This window comes from Pteropus medius, unplaced genomic scaffold (assembly GCF_902729225.1).
Source record: "Pteropus medius unplaced genomic scaffold, Ma_sr-lr_union100, whole genome shotgun sequence".
In the NCBI taxonomy this organism is placed as follows: domain Eukaryota; kingdom Metazoa; phylum Chordata; class Mammalia; order Chiroptera; family Pteropodidae; genus Pteropus; species Pteropus medius.
The window spans coordinates 2,337,940-2,359,104 of record NW_024349803.1 but is presented as its reverse complement, the minus strand read 5'-3'; positions in this window follow the sequence as shown (position 1 = coordinate 2,359,104).

Genomic DNA, 21,165 nt, shown 5'->3' with positions numbered 1-21,165 from the left:
GCAACAACCTGTGAAAGTTTGATGTCAGAGTATAAGAACTTCAGTGAGGATTTTCAAGATGGCAGTCCTGTTAGTTATTTTGAATTTCACTTGAAACCCCTGGTACATAGATTTGCAGAACTTATTCATCTTCTGCCTAAAACTTTGTACCCTTTGATCAATATCTCCCCCATTTCCCCCACCTCCTCAGGTCCTGGTAATTGCCATTCTCTGTTTCTATGAATTCAGAGTTTTTAGATTCCACATATAGGTGATATCATTTAGTATTTGTGTTTCTCTGTCTGACTTGCTTCACTTAATATAATGCCCTCAAGGTCTATCTAAAAGGCAGGATTTCCTTCTTATGGCTGAATAATACTCCAATGTGTGTGTATAAGATCTTTCTTTATCCATCGACGGACACTTAGGTTATTTCCATATGTTGACTTTATGGATAATAAACATGAGAGTGCAGATGTCTTTTTGATATTCCTTTGTTGTTGTTGTTGTTGTTTTTCCGTTTGGCTATATAGCCAGAAGTGGGATTGGTGGATCATATGGTAGTTCTATTTTTAAATTTTTTCATGTCTTCTTTCTCATTTAGCACCATTAGGAGAGATGGTATAAAAGTTGTCAGAAGAATATAAAGAATGTATCCAAGACAACTGAGGCACAACGCTACTTACATATGTCCATTATAATGTATCAGTAGAAGCTACAGGAGAAACATGATATGAGTGTTAGTATTAATATTGCCAGGAGAAGACAATATTTGGTTCTCTGGTAGAACCATGAGAAGAGTTAAATGGTTTAGCTAAGTATTGGTGCCAGAGTCAGTCCTGTCATTTGGCAAAGAGTCAGTGATTAGAGCTGATTAGTTGCAGCTAACCACTGGTGTGCTGATAAACTACAAGTAAGGGTAGAGTGGGGGTCTGGGGAGCATGCTTTGTGGAATTTGTCAATTTCTGAGGTGTAAATACCCTCACCCAGACTGATTTCAAGGTATCAATGTTTAGCAATGGGCTCAAAAATTTTTGAAAATTTAACAATTGGATTTCATAAGGCAGTAAGATCTGGCTCCAGCATGCCACTACAGCTCTTTCCTGAGAACTGATGGCCCCGCACCTGTTGAATGATATCTAAGGTGCCCTTCCTTCCTGTACCTGCCCGGAATTTCTCAGGTGGACCTCCATCATGGGGTGATGCTGGTCCCATTTATCACATCTCCCTCTACAGTGGCTGGTGATTAATTAAGGAAAGGCCCTTTCAAGGAAATCTCTCAGATGTGCAGAACTTTGTGTGAGGAAAATGACAGTGAAAATGCTTATAAAAATCAAAGATGACAGTTTATCAGGGAGATCTGAGATGGAAAACATTAGAAATAATGCCCAAACTCATATCACTCAATCGCAAAAAAGCCGACCAACCAACCAATCAAACAAACAACCTCCCAAAAACCGCAAACTAAAACCACACCCAAAAACAAATAACCCAATTTAAAAAGGGGCAAAGGACTGAAAACATTTTTCTGAAGAAGACATACAAATGACCAACAGATACATAAAAAGGTGCTCGAAATCACTAATTATCAGAGAAGTACAAATCGAAACCACAAGATATCACCTTATACCTGTGAGGATGGCTGTTATTAAAAGGACAAGAAATAATAAGTGTTGGCAAGGATATAGAGAAAAGTGAACCCTTGTGCACTGCTGATGGGAATAAATTGGTATAGCCACTATGGAAAACTGTATGGCAGTCTTCAAGAAATTAAAAACGATCCAGCAATTTATCTTCTGGATATATATCCAAAGAAAATTAAAACAGGATAGCAAAGAGATCTACACTTGCACATTTATTGCAACATTATTTACAGTAGCTAAGCTATGGAAACAACCTAAGTGTCCATCAGTGGATGAATGGACAAAGAAAATGTGGACTATGTATACAATGGGATATTATTCAGCCACGAGAAAGAATGAAATCTTGCCATTTGTGACAACATGGATGGACCCTGAGGTCATTATGCTAAGTTAAATAATCAGAGAAAGACAAATAATATATGGTATCTCTCTTGTGTGGGATCTAAAAAAAAAAAAATTCCAACTCAGTAGAAAAGTGGTTGCCAGGGGCTGATAAATGGAGGGAACAGGGAGATGTTTGTGAAAGTGTACAAACTTTCAGCTGTAAGATGAATAAGTTCTGAGGATTTAATGTATAATATGGTGACTATAGTTGATGACACTGTATTGTATGATTAAAATTTGCTAATTGAGTAGAGCTTAAATATTCTCACCAAAATAAAAACAAATAAAACACTTTGGCAAAAAAAAAAAAGAAGAAAAGAAAGACTTCCCAAATAAAATTTTAATTTATTTATTGTACACTAGATGTAGTTAAATGGTATCTTGAGACAAAATAAGAATTAGGTTGAGTTAACAGAACCATAAGATCAAATATTCAGAAAGGTAGATCTAGGTCGGTACATAAATATTCTTCTCAGTTTCCCTGATACATGACCATTCCTTGGGCTTGAAGGCCTGTATTGAAAGGGACACTCAACTTCCTGAGGCTCCTGCTTACATTTTCCGGCAATACTATTTGTAAGAAAATCCTTCTTCAGGCAGAGTAGGATCTGCATCTCTGCAGCTGCTTTGGGTTCTTCTTCTTCTCTGGATACGTAGAACCTAGAATAGACTCATAACTTTGGAAATAGTCAGATGCATTTTGACTGAGTTCTACAAACTTTCCCTGAGTGTTTCGCCAAGATACGCAGATGCACTAGTCTCATTCCTACCCTTAAGAAGCTCAAAGTCTGGCAACCTAGAAAGGTTCATAAACAAATAATGTATGTCCTTGCTAGTATTCTGCAATAAGGACCTCCCTTGTCCTGGCAATTGTCTATCTTCCCCCCTACCACATGCTCACAAACAGGACTTCTCATGTTCTAATATGAGCTCATAATTCTGACCCATAATTGATTGGTCTGGGCATGGGTCCCTGACCGAATTGCATCGATCACACAGTATTCTGCTCTCACTGAGCAAAGCTGATGGTCCAGGAGTGAACTCCTGACCAAAGCTGGCCACTTACAGCTCTTCCTTGGAATTTTAAAATGTAGCATAAGCAAGGATATAAACCAGTCTCTCTCTAATGATTGTCTCCCTAATGACTGTAAAACCATGCAGCTGCTATAGCCATGTTTTCTACTGTTCTGTATTGAGAAAGAATGAAGCAGATGTGCAGTGAAGGAGGGATGGGAAATGGAGAGAGGGTCCTGGCAGTATTCCGTTCCATGCTTCCAGTTTATCTTGAGACCTACCTCCATCTTTGCCAGTTTCATTCCAACTCTTTCTTTGAATCACTGACTAAACATTTTCTCCTTGTTTTAAGCTGGTTTGATTTTGGTTTTTGTTTTTTATTTGGGAGGAGGGGTTGGGGGTATGGAGAAGGCTAAATAAAAGGATTAGAAAGCAGTGTTGATGCTCTAAACCCCAGACTTTTTGCTGGGGGCAAACTAGTCTCATGGACATAGTAGAGAGACAGGCTGAGTATCCAAAAGAGGATAAGGCTCACATTTCCTTGGAAGACATTTGGTTGGGGGTCAGTGAGAGGTGGAGAATGTAACACAGGAATTCAGGTGGGGACAGGCAAGGCATGCTGTTGAGTGGAAATTGTTATCTTGGTGAGATGTTTGTATTCATCACTGTGTCCTGGTCCTGGGGGCATCTTGTCTGTTTACTCTAAGTCTGCTTGCTAAAAGTGTTAACTTCTGAGTGGTTCCTTAAGCCTGAATAGGGATGGAACACTGTCTTTGTCTTATTTACATATATAAATATGTATATATGTGTGTGTATATACATATATGTGTGTGTGTGTGTGTGTGTGTATATATATATATATATATATATATATATATATTACATATGTATTTTCAAATCTACTTATATATAAATCTCATAGTATTATCATAGATTTGGGAATTATTATCCACATTTTACAGATGAGAACTGGAGAGAGCAAAGTTCAACAAGCAATCTGAGGTTCACAAAGCTATAGAGTAACAGTTGGGATGGGAACTCACCTTCTAATCTGAAACGGTGCTATACATACATCTCTCTCTTCCTAGAGAGAATCTGGCCCCTTGAGGCTCTGCTTGGTTTCAGCTTGCTGCAGCCCTGGCTCTCTAGTAGTGTGGTCCAGAGACTGCTCACCCCCCGGCCCTCCCAGGAACCCAGCCTCTGTCCCCTGAGTAAGAGGAGAGTGAATGTTTCACGGCACGTCTCTACTCTGGCGAAAGCCCAAGGCTCAGCAGGCAGAACCAGAGTCCGACAGCCAGGTGCGTCTGGCCTGAGTCACTGAGCCATACCAGGTGAGGCTCTGAGGTGGCACCTGCCCGTGGTTGGCAAGACTTCTGAGAGGGCTGCCTAATCCCACATAATAATAATGACAACAATAGTGGTGATAATGGAGGGCTTTATGTGCGCAAAGTGTGGTTCAATCCCAAAAGGTCCAGGAACTCCACAAAAGGTCCTGATAAGTATTATTATCTCTTGGGAGGGCAACAGGTTTACCTCGTGGGCAAATTCTGTGTAGTGAGGTAAAGAGCCCGAGAGATAATGAGAGCAGGTAATAATGATAGCACATGCTAAAGCCTGTAGCCAGGAAAAGGGACAGGCAGAAAGCCCTGTGTGGAGAATCAAGGTTAGTTCAAGGAGAACTTTTCTTCCCTATTTCTCTTTAAATATAAATTAGCAGCAGCAAATGACAGAGCACAAGCTTAGGTTTTAAGATAAAGAGATGAACACTGTATGGAAGGCCATTTGCTCTGCATGTGTGGTCTGCAAATTGCACATTCATGGGTCTCTGGGAGGTAATGGTAGTGAATGACAATAGTCAAGTGGAAGGCAAACATAGTTAAAGTAAAATGAGATAAAGACAACAAATGGCAATCTATGCTTGGTTTCATTATTGGAGGATGATAAGGAGGGGTAGTGACTGTGATAAAAGGGAGAACACATGCCCCTCCTGAAGTGGGCAGCTCCACTCAGACTCAGTCAAAGCTGGGCCCCCATTGCCACATCTTCCGATTTTGGAAAGAAAATGAAAATCCAAATTTTGGTGGAAAATCTCTTGAATTTGAAATATTGGTAAATAATCTGAACATTTTTCAAATGCTGTTGGCCTATGGCCTGCCTGGTTAGGGTCTCTCTTGGAAGAGAACCCTTCAATTATTTTAAAATTTTAAGAAGTTTAGCCTCATTATACACATAGAGTTGGGTGAGACAGAGCTGGCCCACTGTGCACCCCCCATTTCAAACCCAGTCTGTGTCCCCAAGATTATAAAGGAAGTCAGTGGGAAGACGAGGGGATATTCCACGTTCATGTGTGTCTAGACACTACATGGAGTGTGGGCTGGTTGGGGATGCCCAGGTGTGGCCATGAGTGTGGTCAGGTGAGAGCAAGAGAAAGGAGCCTGGTGGAAGAGAAGCTTACGAGGGAGACCCGACAGGGCTACTGGAGAGAAATAGCAGCTAGGACAAAATGTTTCTTTTAGCTTCCACCCTCCTTTTCTTTCTCTCTACTGCCCTATGATCCATTCTTTTCCCTCCTTTCCCCTCCCATTCCCTCCTTCCTTCCTTCCTTCCTTCCTTCTTCCTTCCTTCCTTCCTTCCTTCCCTTCCTTCCTTCCTTCCTTCCTTCCTTCCTTCCTTCCTTCCTTCCTTATTTCTCTCCTTCCTTCAACAAATTCACTGCCAGCTTACATTATTTCACAGGTTCTCCTAGGCTATGGAAATACAATCTATGCATAAAATTACGTTTCTAACTTTTTTCTTTTTACCATATCATGTGCAAACAGCTATACAGATTTTTACCAAATTGGAGGTGAGTTTGACAAGGTTGGACATTATACAAACTTCATAAACTTTTCTTTGAGGGAATCATTCAGCGAGACACACAACCTCCAGAGCAGCAGAAACTGAACGGTAACAAGGGGCCTAATGGCTGTTAGTGACACAAGACCCACCAGATGCCTGAGATGTTGTGGGCAGAGACTACAAACAGTAGATTCAAGTCTGATACTTGAATTGAAAGTCACAAGGGAAACATCTGTTTCTGACATGGTTGACTCTACATAGGTGCTCCTGGATAGTAGCAATAACAGGTGTTCATATAATGATATTAATGACTTCTTCTAGCAATATTGTAGAGGCTGCTAGTGATGAATGGATCAGTTCTTATTATAATACTCTACTCCAAATGTGGTCTGTGGGCCAGCAGTGTCAGCATCACCTGGGACCATATTAGAAATGCAGACTCTTAGCCCTACCACAGACCTACTGCTTTTTAAGCATATCTCCACATATGCACATTAAAGTTTGAAGATCGCTGATATAAAGCAGGGGTTCTCAAACCTGGACTCCTCTGAGAGCTTTAAAAAATACTAATGCTGGAGCCACCACATCTCCCTTCTCCACAACCAGGAGGCTCTGATTTAATTAGTCTAGAGTGGGGTCTGGGCAGTAGAAATTTTTTAATCCTTTCCCAAGCAAATTCTTGAGCCCTACCTCAGACCTAATGAATCAGAATCTGTTTTCACAAGCCCTGCAGGTGTGACTCCAAGGCATGCTTAACTTTGAGAACCACTGTCCCAGAGGGTCACAGTCTGTGGTAAAGACAGGCAGAAAAAAACAGGCCATTTCTACACAGTTAGGATCATGGCTCAGACAGGGCAAGCCCACATTCTCCTGTGAGGGACATCCAGCCTGGCACAGGAGGGGACGGAAAGGCCTGTAGAAGGTTACATCTGAAGGGATGAGTGGAACCTAGACAGGTAGAGATGGGAAAGAAAAGAGCATTCTAGCAAAAGAAACAGTGAGTGCAATGGCCCTGGGGTGAGGGAGCACATGGTTCATTTGAGCACTTGAAAATGCATCACTTTGGCTGTAAAAGGGGGTTGCTGAGGGCTGAAACTAAAGCTATAACTAGGAGATAGACAATGGAGGACCTTGTGTATTGTGGTAAGGAGTTTTACTCTATCCCCAGGTAGGTTTAGGTAGAAGAGTATTAGGAAGATCATTTGGTTGCCACATAAAGAGTGGTTTGTCTGGCGGGGGCATGAGTAGAGGCAGGGAGACTAGTTGAAGATGGTCTTAGCACTTCAGATAAGGAATGCATATAGAATCAGTCAGTGAGTTTTCACTGAGAAAAGACTACGTTAATAATTACATGTGACACAATAGACAGTTTTTGACCTCAGGGATCTCTGTCGGATTCTCAAGACACATACATCATCCTATTCAATCAATCAATTCAACTCAATTAAAAAATATTCATAAAACCTGCACTACATAGAGGCCATGTCCCAAAGACAAAGACATGCAATGATCTATAAAGCATGGTGGCTTCCATCAAGGAGCTTATAGTTTTCTGTAGGAGGCACATATGAAAAAATACCATATATAGTATACAATACAGTTGCTGTCATGGGCAAGTAAATTATTTGGCCTGTGCTGGCCATGCCCTCTTATTTTAATGAGAATTAGGCCACTGACATATCCAGCCTCATCTGCTATGCCTGGCTCTTCTGGGCCAACTATAGTCTTGTGTGGCAGTATTATCTTTATTCCCATTTCATAGGTGAGAAAACTGAGGTCCAGAGAGCTTTTGTCATTGGTTCCAGATCACAGGACTGGTAAAGGAGCAGAAATGGGATTTTCACTCCAGGCTCTCTAATCTCATTATCTCATATTCTGATGATTATAATGATGCTTCCTAAACTTCTGTCATCCTTTCTGATTTTTACCATAATTGTGCTAGCCTGCACTACTATTTACTTTCTATTTTACATTAAACTGACTCATTATTTCATGTTAAATAATTTATTCTAAAAAGAAGGTCATATGAATATAATGAATAGAAAGTCAGTATCACTTCCTACAAATAGGAAATAACTGTAAAATTAAATATGTCAGACACAAACCAATGGTATTAAAAATCTCGTTGCATATGGTAGCCTGGCTAAGGCTCTAAGCCTGAGGTCTGCTCTCCCTTTGTTAAAAAGGGAAACTTAACAAATGTTAAGAGGTGCTAAAGAGCTGGTAGCACCAACCTGACACTTAACTTTGACTCATCATAAGGCTCTAAAGATAATTGAGACTTTGGGGAATAACTTTCTCACTATGTGATTTAATCTTTTTTAATGTTATCCATCTACCACCTCAAGTCATTGCACAGCATCCATCGAGCAGATATTGTGAAGTTTTTCCCTTTCTGTTTCTCCCTTTTTCTCTTTTATAAGATGACGGTCTTCCCAGCCACAACTCCCGCCCCACGGGGTCACCAGGAGCATTCCCTGCAGGAGGGCAGAGGAGAGCGAACCTTTGAGACAGGCCCATAGGATGTACAGGTCGCCACTGGAGTTTCAGTCTTGAGGAAATACTGTTGTGACACCCGGTGATGATCTTCGTGTAATAACTGGTGGAGATTAGATTTCGCTTTGCCTTCAGTACCTGCTGTCCTTTTTCTCTCCTCTGTGGGCCTCAATCTTATGTTTCTGTCTCTCAAGCTTCATGAACCTTCCCTTACTTTGTTAATGTTTAATGATATTTTTATATTATTACCCAACATGGTAACTTTTAAGGTATAGCAAGAAATCAAGAGACTTCAGAGATGCCTCAAAATCAGTGAACTGGGGGGCTCAAGCCCACGGAGTGGATGCGGGTGGAGTGCAGAGGTTATGAGCTTGGTTTCCTTGTTCACAGAGACGTCTAGATACTGGAGCACTGGCCACGTGGGATGACCGAAAGGTGAGGCTGGAGAGCGGTCGTAGGGCAGCATTTAGAGCTGCATGAGAAGCCTGAGTGCCAATCCCTGCCCCAAATGAGCAGGGCCTGGGAAGGTGTCCACACTACATTTAGATCTCACGTGCTTGAGTGGGGGAGTCCTTCGCTCTTTGAGAATGAAATTCTATCCAGACCATTCTTCCTGACTTGAGAATGTACAAGAATGGGGATTTGTCTGAGAAATGTTACTCACCTGATGTGTTTGTTGACCCTGCTCTGTATATCCTGAATTTGTACATCAGCTGGGATATGGGTTTTATTTGAGTCAAATGATTTGTATGTTAACTACTCTACTTTAATGATCATGATTGTCATGATTTATCATATACTTTTGAGCATCCTGATAAAAGACATCCCTTTCAGAATTCACGAAATTATCACCTGGGCCTGCTTTGCAAATGATTTATTTCTGTCAATATTCTAGTGAGAGGGGAACATTTTGTTTATGTGACACACACTGGAGGTTTACAAAGAGCAAAATACCTCCCATCAAACACGACTGCGAGTTAAAATATATCAAAACACACACAACTTTATATGAAGGATTAAAGGAAGAAGAAGATTGAAAGACCAAGTCTTGAATTGCTCTGAATTTTAGTGGCTTTTCATGAGGCCCAATCTTCAAAATTTGGGTTTGAGCAAAATAAAAAGGCATCTAGAAATTTTTTAAAAACAGATTTCAAAATCTGATTTAAGATAAAAGACAGAAAATGATTTATTTCTAGAATATCTTTCTAGAAAATACACATTTATTCTAGGTAAGGTGCTAGAGATACTGGGTATACATCAATTATAAAACATAATCACGGCTTTCAGGAAATTTACAATCTCCCAAGGGAAACAGACATAAAAACGATGATAGAAGTAGATTAGAAGAATAGAAAATTGACAGGTGAACCCAGGGCCTTGCCAATGCACTTTGTATCAGTTGGCAGAGAAAAGGACTATAGAGGACATGGCATTCGAGTTAGTTCTTGATGGGTGCATAGGATTTTGCAAGGAGTCGGGAAGGAGATTAGAAGCAGAGGGAACAGTGGGAGCGAAGACAGACAGGAATGTGCATACCTGCTTGGCAGAATGGGAGTGATGATGGGAGCATAGTGCCTATTTGAGGAAAAATAGAGTATAAGGATGGAAAGGTGAGTAAGAGCCCAATTGCAAAGGTCTCTGAATGGTGCTTGGATTTCATTGAGCTGGTCATGGATAGTTGTTGTCATACATTCTCAAGCAGGAGAATGATGACAGTGGGAAATTTTGAATTAAAATAGCTAGTAAAGTGATCGGGCAAGAGATTTTTTATGTTGGCCCAGGTGAAATTATCTTTCATTTATCTTACACCAATTCTGTTCTTTTTTTTTTCTTCTAATCCATGTACTGAAATTAAGGATTTTTTTTTTGTTTTTTCGAGAGACTCAATATATTTGTTACACAAATAACTCAGGTGTTCCAGTGAATGAAGTCCTAAAACACAGCAGAAAGGCTGAGAAAGAGCTGTCTTCACTTTAGATTTCTGGTTCTCATTTTTTTCAATATGTTGGACATTACTGAGATGAAATTACGGGAAAGAAAAGAAGGAAGGAAAAAAACCTTACATGTCATACTTTGCTTGTTCCTCCAAGAAGACAGATTTTTTTTTTCTTTTTCTTTTTGTGAGGCTCTTAGATCAAATTAAGCAGTAAAAATATTCTAATTGAGTTGGGCTGGACCGAAGACGGATCCTTATCTTAGTACAATTACATGGTATAATCTATGCTTTCAATTATACCATTCCTTCTTCCAAGAGGAGATTGAGCTTGTAAATAGACTCTCAGTCAGGCTTGGGAAGAAGTGTGGCTGCTGTTATTAAAAGGCGAGTAATAGATGTGATTTCATAAATGTGTATGATTCCCAGTGCCTTTAAAGACGTCCGCATTCCTGTCCATGGAGGGAAGGCAGAGAGATGGATAGACCAGTTGATGGCTGCTTTTTGAAACATAGACTGTAGCTTGGTTCAGTGGTGGAGTTGCAGGTATGGGGGATGATGGTGGTGGGAGCAGAACTGGAACTATTCTAACATAGTCAGTGTCATCAGAAGAGCCCTGCCTAATGGAAGCTTGGTTTTCTTTCAAGCTGGAGCAAGGCCTGGTACTCTCTTGTTCCATCTTTCTCCTCACTTCCTCCACCCCCATCCATTTAGAACACTTGTTCCCCTCTGATTCAGAAACGAGAAACATAGTCTGTAGTTTTCAGTCTTGAACTTTTAATTTCCAGATCTGGTTTTGAACAGGTCATAAGAGAATCGAAGTTGAAAGCTTTTCCCTTTCTCCACTTCAAATTCTCTCCAGAATCTGTTCATCTGAGCTCCCTAGGGAGGTGCACTGACACTGTGTGAAACACTCCATTGTCTCCAGGTGGTGGGAGGATATTTAATTGTCAGTTAAAAAAATAATGATCTGTAGCTGATTAAAGAACTGAGAGAGCCTTATACTTTGAGTCCTTTAAGTGGGTGATTCCTTTAACCAGGTAATTCTTCTAAGCGGGTAATTCCTTTAAGCAGGACCCTTCACAGCCCTGTAAAACTGAAGACCATCTAGGAATTCTTGAACTGTTTCAAATTGTTTTCAAATGGGTCTGGATGCTGTTGAGAAATGCATAATTTACGACCTTAACACTTGATTAGGTGTTAAACGACTATCGGGAGAGATGTCCTTGGTAATCCAGTTATCATCTAGACTCTAATTATCACTTCACAGGAGAAGTAAGGCTGGGTAATTGAGAACCAAAATTCTTAAAGGGCTTGAAGTGGCCATTTTCTTATGCAGTTAAGCAAATTATTTCTCTACCTAGAAGATGTCTAATTGGTACCAATTGATGAGAAGGAAGAAATGGTGTTATGACTTTCAGGAGCGAGTTAGTCAGGAGGCTCCAGCCAGGGCAACAGAAAGTCGCATTGAGTACTAAGAGGTTGCTCCCATTTAAAAATTTCACTTCATTTAAAATATGTGTTAAAGGAGAGAGAGAAGAGAAAGCAGGAGACAGCCAAGAGGAGACAGAATGTAATTAAGAGCTGATGGCCATACCTCTCCCCTGTCTGTCATTACTAAGGATTTTTCTCAGATGAGACCCAATTTTACCTTGTGTTAGTTCCCATTGATCACTATAAATTATTTAAGCTACAAATGCTATGCCATTCATTAACCAAGAATGGTGATAATGGGCCAAAATCTGCCTGAGAGAAGGGTCTCACTCTCACTGAATTCAGTAGGAAATAAGAGTAAGAGGTAAAGAGATTCCATTCTGTATCATTTTTTTGACTAGCCTCCCCTTGTCCCTCATACCCCAGTCTTCTACAGAGCACTTCTATGTGCATAAATGTCCACACTAAGTGCTGTAGATACAAAACTGGGAGTATAAGACATGACCATTGTCTTAAGCAATATCTATTCTAGAGATGCTGGTAGGTAGTGTTCAAAGAGGCTAGTAATAAATACTTCGTCTTTCTTCCTCCACAAGTGGAATGAATTGATAAATGCTAGAGAGCGGGAAATCAGATCACCTTGATTACTAATAAAGTTGATTGGAGAATGAGGGTTATACCTCTGGCCAGACAGGTTTGCCTGTCCACCAGTGGAGTCAGCACTTACTGTTGGACACTTGGCACAGCTGGCAAACCGCAGGCATCCCCTATGATGAGGACATGGGAGGCAATCCCCATGGCAGAGAGCAGATTAGAAAGCATGCATCCTCTGGACAGGCTGGCACCAAAAGAGGCTCTCCTTAACTCTCTGATCAGGTAATCACAACAGCCAGGAGAGGAGTGAGCTCCAGGTGGAGCCCAGAGAATAAAGTCCTTCTACATGGAAACATGAGGCCCTTCCCTAACAGAGAGGCCTGGAAAAGGATGTTAAATGGAAATTGTTTGTAAGTGGTAAATTATATGCTTAATTCACTGCTTTTATGGGCTTGAGATTAGAAGTGCATTTGTATACAATGTTCTGAAAATTGGCCACATCCTGAAGAGCACACAGAGAACTGAAAAGGCACAGAACCACCACACTCCAGAGTCACTATCCTATTATGCAGAAAGTGTGTAGTCTATCCCTGATTGGTAGGTGTCAATTTGGTACATCAGATGTCTGGTTAGCAGGAAATGTGCCTATGTTTTCAGATTCTTCTGACTTTATTTTTTTCTCGATAGTATTTTCTTTTTTTTTGCATGAATACAAATGCAATACATGTTTATCATAGAATATTTAGAAAATACACAACAATATAAAGAAAATAAAAGTCACCTTTTATCCTATCACGGAAATCATTGAACCCATTCGGTTTTTTTTTTTAATACTTGTATAAATGTTAATTAAACTTATTGTGGTAATCATTTCATAATCTATCTATATATCGACTCAAGTTGTATAACTTAAACCTATATTGTGTTATATGTCAATTATATCTCAACAAAACATGAAAAAATGAAATAAAGTTTTATATATACCTACTATTTTCCCACAGAAATTTTTTATGCTATGTTTGGAATATTCTGATTTCCTCTTATTATATACTGAATATTTTTTCATGTCATCATTTTTTCATGGCTGCATAACATTTTAACCTGCTGCTTTCTCTTTGATATTTAGATTATTTTTAACTTTCTTTTCTACAAAAAGCTTCTTATATGTAAATATTTGTATGCTTCTCTGAATACTTTTTAGATTAGAGTTGTTGAGATTGAGAGTTTGAACATCATAAAGCAGTGCTGGGCTGGTAAATGTTTAACAACGGGCTTGCAGGGGCCAACAAAGCCCTGATTTGTAGCATTTGCCAATTTCCGTGGTACCAACACTAATTTCAAGCTACTGATGGTTTATCACCTACTTTAAAAACTCTTGAAAATTTAACAATTGGTTCTTGGGAGCCAGCACACCAGTGCAAGGTTCTAGATACATATTTAGCTGTTTCTCTCTGGAAAGGTTGAAACTAATTACATTCTTTACTAACAGCAAGTGAGATGGCCTACTTAGATCCTGCTTAGGGTTGGCAGCCTCAGGTAGGCCAGCAGCTGAGATGGAAGGTAAATACACTCACGAGTTCTTTCATTCTAAGGGATCAGTGCCATCCCTGATAATATGTAGGAGAAATTACTTTTTTTTTTTTTCCTAAAAAGCTTTTCCACACGTATAAATGTTGTAAAAGGGGAAAAACTAAACTCAGAATTTGTTTTAGATTTTATGTAAGACTAAGTCCAAATATTTGCTAACCAAAATAGTCTCTCTGTTACTTCACTTTTATATTGATGCAATGCTATTAAATATGACATTTAATCATCTCATGTATTCAGAGAAATATGGCATCATGGAATGAAGGGGAATTTGTGATATTACTGGAGCATGGTAATTCTCAAATGGCTGTAGCCTTGACTTAGCCACTAACTCTGTGACCTGAAGGTTAGACTTTCTGCATTTTCTGTTGAGCGTCTGGATAAGAGCCAGAGTGAGCCTCAAAGTGCAGACCTGCGTATGCTATTCCTCTATTCAATATCTTTTTCGAATGAGTTCCCATGATTGGTGATAGGATAAAAATCTCAAATTCTTAATATTTACAATGTTACCTGGTATGGCAGACAAACTATAAGGTAACCTCCAATGACCCCTGTTCGCTGTTATTCACATTCATATGTAATCTACTCCCCTTAAGCGGGAGTGGGACTTATGACTTGCTTCTAATCAATAGAATATGGCAAAGATGGTGGGATGTCACTCCAGTGTTTATGTTATGTTATTTAAGACTCCATCTCTCTAGGTCACTCTTGTTCTGCTGGCCTTGAAGAAACAATAGCCATTGTGAACTGTCTGTTGAAAGGCTCACATGTCAGATAAATACAGGAAGGCTATAAGAATTGAGAACCTCAGTCCCATAATCACAAGGAATTCAATTCTGCCAACAACCTGAATGAGCCTGGCAGCCGAACTTTCCCCAGCCAAACCTCCAGATGAGAATGCAGCCTGGCCAACACCTTGTTACAGCTTGGTAAGACCCTAAAGCAGAAAACCTGCTGAGCATGCCTAGACTACTGATCCACAGAACTGTGAGATAATAAATGTGTATTATTTCAAGCTGCTAAGTATGTGGGAATTTGTTGCACAGCAAAAAGAAACTGGTTAAAAAGTCTTCCGCGATATCCCGACTGCCTATGTCTTCTAGCCCAAGTCTAATGTTCTCTTTCTGTCCTTCCAGATTTCATTCTGCATGCATCTCCTTCCTTCTCTGGGCCCCAGGAGGAGGCTGCCTTCTAGGGACCACATCTACTGAGCTTCCTTGACCTCTGGCTTTTGACTGGTGCTGAAATGAGGTTGAGAAATGGGAAGTAGAGGGGAGAAGATGAATCCAGCTCCCTCCCTGTTGGGTTGTAGGTTGGCAACAGCTATGTTTCTCAACCGAAGGCCATAGCACCTGTAGGTGTCTTGCTCTTATGAATCCAGCTCTCTCTGGTGTCCCTTACTGCTCCCTTCCCATGTCCCTTAGTGTCAGGACTGGTACAGGCTCCTTGTTGTTGTGAGTCTTTGACGTTTTACCATTCTTGCCCTTATTTGCTTCCCTTACCCCTGTCTAAACCTTTGTTTATAGTCACTTCATTAAACTCTTCTAAATTTCTCTTTTATCACTGTTTTTTGCTGGGACCCTGAATGATACAAAGCATTATTTCAATTTCATACTCTTTCATATAAAGGGCTTCCCACAAACTGATATTTTAACAAGCTCTCCAGGTGATTCTGAGGCATGCTAAAATTTGGGAACCACTGAACTAACTTGTTCTATTATCTTCTTTAGGTCCCATCCTAAACTCTTAGACTTAGTTTGCTCCTTTTGCTATATTTCCCACAGTACCCTCTGTCTCTGTATGTCTAGTATGCAGATCACTTATTGTTTAAATTCAGTCTCTCCTAGGATCTTATGAGCCCAGCATCTATGTCCTCTTTGTGTTGTTATTTTCCATGTCCTACTGGTATCTGACCTATAGTGGGTTAGCAATAATTATTTCTTAAATAAATTGATTGCATGAACTTGTTTAGGCCTCAGTCTGCTCATTCATGGGAAGGGGATCGGCTGGCTTGTGCATTCATTCAATGATCAACTTTGCTCAAGGTAGCTTGGTTAAGCTATAGAGTTTATCTCTGGGCAGAAGTTTCCAAATTTCTTATTTGGAAAGATCTATATTGTGTGGGTTAATTCTCATCCTTTCTAACCATTTTTATCCAAGCTCATATAGTTGCAGATTTGCAAAAATATGTTATATAACATAGTTTACTTTATAAATAGCTTAGATCATAATTTGGATGAATTACTTTCAAAATCCTATCTAAATAATTTGACCAAAGAACTTCTGTTCTATTGTTCGCTCAGACTACTTATGGTTAGAGCTGTTGTTTTTTTTTAAACCCACAAAACTGTAGACCACTCTCATGAATTTAATAACAGTGGGGTAATTATCCAAGATAAATTTGCTGGACTTGAAGCGGTCTTGTGCCTCAATGATCTCCTTGGACTTAAAACACATAGAAGGAGGTGGGAGCCATTGGAGGTTTGAGCGGATGTATGACAGGTACAAATTTACATTTTAAAAGGATTGCCCTGGCTATTCTGTGGCGTAGAGTAAGGAGGGACAGAGAAGAGGCAAGGAGATCTGTAATGAGGTGATGGCAGTGATACAAGCAGAGATGATGGTGGCTGGGATTAGAGTAGTAGCACCACAAATGGAGGTATATTTAAGTTCTAGATATATTTTGAAGGTAGATCTATTAGATGGGATCTGGGGAAAGAGATAGAAAGAAGCCAAGGTTTTTGGCCTATGCAACTCGCAGGATAGGGCTGCTATTCAGTGAGACAGGGAAAGCTGTGAAAGAAGTAGGCTCTGAGCAGGGTGATCTGGAGTATGGAATATTTCTATTATAAATCATTAGCAGCATATGATCGAATAAGTAACATTAAGTTTAACAAAGTTCTTGGGAATTTTACAAACTCTTTTGAATGTTGGCTTCAATATGACTGTGGATGGAGACAAAGAACATTCTATGATTTTATTTCTCATCAGAATGTGCTAACTGAGGTAAACATGCTTCCATTTGTGGGAGATCATAGCCCAGTGTGGATTAGGTTCTGTGCTGGTTTTCAGTTCATATTTATTCATTGCCCTTCTGCTCTGCTCTGTATCATAGAGTAGCTGATAATTGCAGACTGTATTTCCTGGGCTTCTGCTCAGGGGACTTTTGGTTGTGTTGGTACTGGGAGGTCCTCATAAGATACTAGAGCATGAGAGGAGGGAAAAAGCAGAATATTTCTCTTCCTCTTTGTCCGATTTATTCATCATCACTAGCAGTGGCTGAAAATCCTCTGTCACACCAGCTCTCACTGGACAGGCCCCCTGTGGTTCTGGTCTGTCTGTCTGTCTGTCTGTCTGTCTCTCTCTCTCGTCTCTCTCTCTCTCTCTCTCATCCCCCTCTCCCCCTTGTTGGGCTCTGTGAAAACTACCTCCTCCCTTTGAACCTCCAGCCTAGGGGAGTCTCCAACTTGCTGCAGCTGCTAATCTCTGGGTTGCCATCCTGTCCTTGTTTGGCTTCTCAGTTTAATGTCTAGAGTGGTTTCTGTTTTCCTGGTTGGCTCCCACAGACTATAGTGAAACAAAGAGCGAATTGGGTGATTATTTGGTATGTCACTTACTTCAAGGATACCTGTGAGTTTGACTTGAGTTTATCCTCTAGACTTGACTTGTCTGTGGCCTGATTATCTATCTGAGTGAGATGGGCTGTGGATTTAGTATTAAACTGGCCCTCATATACTTTGATCTCATACTCAGGACCAAAAGGGTTGACAGTAATCTTAAAACAAAACCATTCCTCTGACATTTTAATTTCTTCTCTGCTGTCACAATCCTGCTTAGATACTCTTCATGAGAAACTCATTAATTTCCAAGGTTTGCCATTTTATCTTTAGGTAGTTCTGTTTGGAATCCTAAAATTTTGATTAGAACACTTTATTTTGAAAACTCCAACTCAGATTCTCTCTGGGCTCAAATGATGTGTCTGTGATCCCATCCTCCACTCCACCCCCCTTCGTTTCTTAATACATCTTCTTCAGGGTTGTTACCATCCTGAGGTAAGCCCTTCTTGTGGTCTAAAGTTGGCTCTCAGAAGCTCATAAAAAGAGCTCAAACAAATCCTGACATGGAGGGCCTCGTGCCCTAATTGGCTCATGTTCCAGCTTTCATTGGTCTGCTTATGTCATGTTCTCATCCCTTATTGGCTTGCCTTAGTTCACGCTTCTATCTCTGAACTAATTCCTGCAGCTAGGTGAATGAAATACATTGATAGGCCTAAGAAAATACACTATATCTGGGATATGCTGATTAGCTTAAGCAAATACAGTCACTGGATGCAACTGGGAGTTGAATCAGTCCCACCTAAAGAGCTGTCTCATGAATTCAGAGTGAAGTTAGTAAGGGAGAAGCGGGGATTGGGTTCTAGAGATTCCTGCAAAAAAAAAAAAAAAAAAGTTTCCACTATGAAGGACAAAGACAAAGAGTCATTTGAGTTTTGAATGGTTTACATTGGACAAATTAAGGTTTACAGGATACATTAACAAATCATGAGGAGGGGCACAACTCCAAAATTTGGTAAGTAAAATGACAGATTATATATATAATAAGGAGGTAAACTCTGAATTTCCAAAACTTATTATGTAGCAATAAGACTGTTCTTTATTCAATTATAAATCAATAAACAATACATATATAGGCATATATATATTTGGAAGAAGAAGACAAACAGAAACAAAAAGGATGATTTAAAAAATCTCAGCTTTTGACATAGTAAAAATACATCCGAAAATGAGCCATTCTTTAAAACAGTGCACAATTAGAACTGAAACTTTCACACCAAATGTGGAGGAAAAGGCTATCAATATCAAAAAACAATATTTTGGACCCCCATGAGAAATACAGCCAGAATTTCATTTGATAATTTCATTGCTACATTTTGCAAAATGGTAACTGTGGCAACTAAACACACTATAAAAGTCTGTACCTTCAGATACACCTCAATTTGTGTCAGGTTGTTTATTCGTTATTCTTTTTTCATGTAGGCCAATGAGCAATTCAATTGAACAAAGCTTCCTTCTGCCCCCTCCTTTTTCCTATTTTCTTTTTTTTTTTCTTTTGATTTGGCAGGTGCCTAGATTTTTATCTTTGCACAGGACAATGAAATGACAGGTGATCTGGTAAAAACAAGAACAGAATCTCATGTACAACTGATATTAAAATGAAGAGAACAGTAACTCATTTAATCTTATTACCATTAAATAATAGCTAATTATTTGTAAAAAAGGAAGAAAGTACATAGGTCTTAGTGAATATGGTTGTTTGGTAAATAGGGGATGGGACTAGACAGGATTCTTTATTTTACTTTATTTTGGCATGTGTGTTTTTTATCTCTTTTGCCCAAGATGAACTCTTACTCTTTAAGACTCAGTTAACTATTGGAGTTTTGAAGGAGCCATTGTTCTAACAGAGCTTACCTGTTGAGGTTTTTAATGTTCATCACTTACACCAAATAATTCTAAGATGGCTTTTTTTCTTAAACTGACTTGAAAAGCCACTACAACAGCAATAACAATGAAACGGAGATCCGAGATCTGCCAAAGCTGTTATGAGATTCAGATTCCACTGGTTCCCTAACATAACGATTTGGGAAATGCTTCATTTAACTGTTGTAGTGTAACAACTCCCTCAAAACTTAGTGACTACAAATAACCATTTATTATTCCTGACAAGTCAGTACCAACTGTTGGGTGGATCCCTTGGTCTGGGCTAGACTCACTCATGGCTCTGGGATCAGCTGGAGGGTTGGTTGGGGCTGGCTGGTCTAGGATGCTCAGGGCTAGGATGAATCAGCTTGGCTCCATGTGGTGTCTTATTCTTCCAGCAGGCCGTCTGGATTTGTTTACATGATGGTGGCAGGGTTCCTATAGAGAGTGGAATCGTGGTAGGTCTTTTTAGGCCTAGGGTCTGAATTGGAACATTGTCGCTTTGACCTGACTCTAAAGACAAAAGCAAGCCCAAATTCAAGAGGAGGGGAAATAGATCATGGCTCTTGGTGAGAGGAGCTACAAACTCCTACTGGATGCAGGAAGAAAGAATTGGGGCCATATTTGCATCCACGTACCACAGAAAACTTGAGTATGCTCAGCTCACATGGTAAACACCTTATTTTTAGGGGGGAGAGTAATATAAAAATAAACATTATGTGTGAAAGAAGTTCCCATACCCGATTTAGAAACAATCTGGTTTATTAAAATAGAAGCATCTCACCCCCCCATATCTGTTTTTAGTTTTCTCATTTCTACCATTTGTTGACTTTTCCACTCAATGTAGAGAGAGAAACTTTCATATTAACTTACTTTTTTTGGTTTGATTATACTTGAATTATTTTTGGTTTTGTTTATTAATATATAACTGTGTAGTTTAGGCTTTTAATATCATTGGAATATTTTCTATTCCTCTGACTTAGTTTTTAGGTATCTTAAAATGAACTTCTTGCTACCCATAGTAGAATACTTGAAATTATTGTGTGAAAAGGGAAAATATGATGCAATTATTCACTTCTTTTAGACCTACAGAATGAGTGAGTGCCTCCTGGGTACGAGAATCTGAGCTAGGTGATCAGTATATGTGGAGAGCAAGTTAAACAAAATCCCTGCCCTCTGGAGCTTACATTTCACTGGGGTGACAGACAGGAAGCAAGCAAACCATGACTGATTGTGATAAGTGCTACGAGGGTAAAGCAGGGCATTGGAAAGCTTTGTTCAAACAGAGGCAGTTCCACTTCCATTTATAGGAGTGAAGGAGGCAAAAATGAAGCAGAGTCTAGCTTAAGAAAAAGAAGGCATCTGTGCAAGAGAGAGAGAGGTCCAGAGCAGAGCAGACCTTGATGAAGCCTCAAGATGTCTCTGTGGAGTGTTTTCGGAAGAGAAACTGAGTGTCTCAGGCACCATCACTACTCTGCTCATATCCATTTAGATTCATTAACCTCCGGTGTTCTCTCCCTCCCACTAGCAGTACCTGCATCTCTGTTGAAGGGCTTCTTCAGGCTGCCAGAATTCACTTTGCGAGCAAGTCCCAAGAATTGGAAGTTCCAGGAATGTCCATGCTCCGGGGCAGCCCTTTACCAGTGACTGATGGGTGAAAGAGTATAAATTCCCCAGCTCCTTTGCCCTAATGGGATCATCTCCCCAGACTCTGTCCCCCACCTCCCCCTTGCAGGAAAGAGCTAGAGTTGTCCTCACTGGAACTTTGTTTGATTTCTCACCCTCG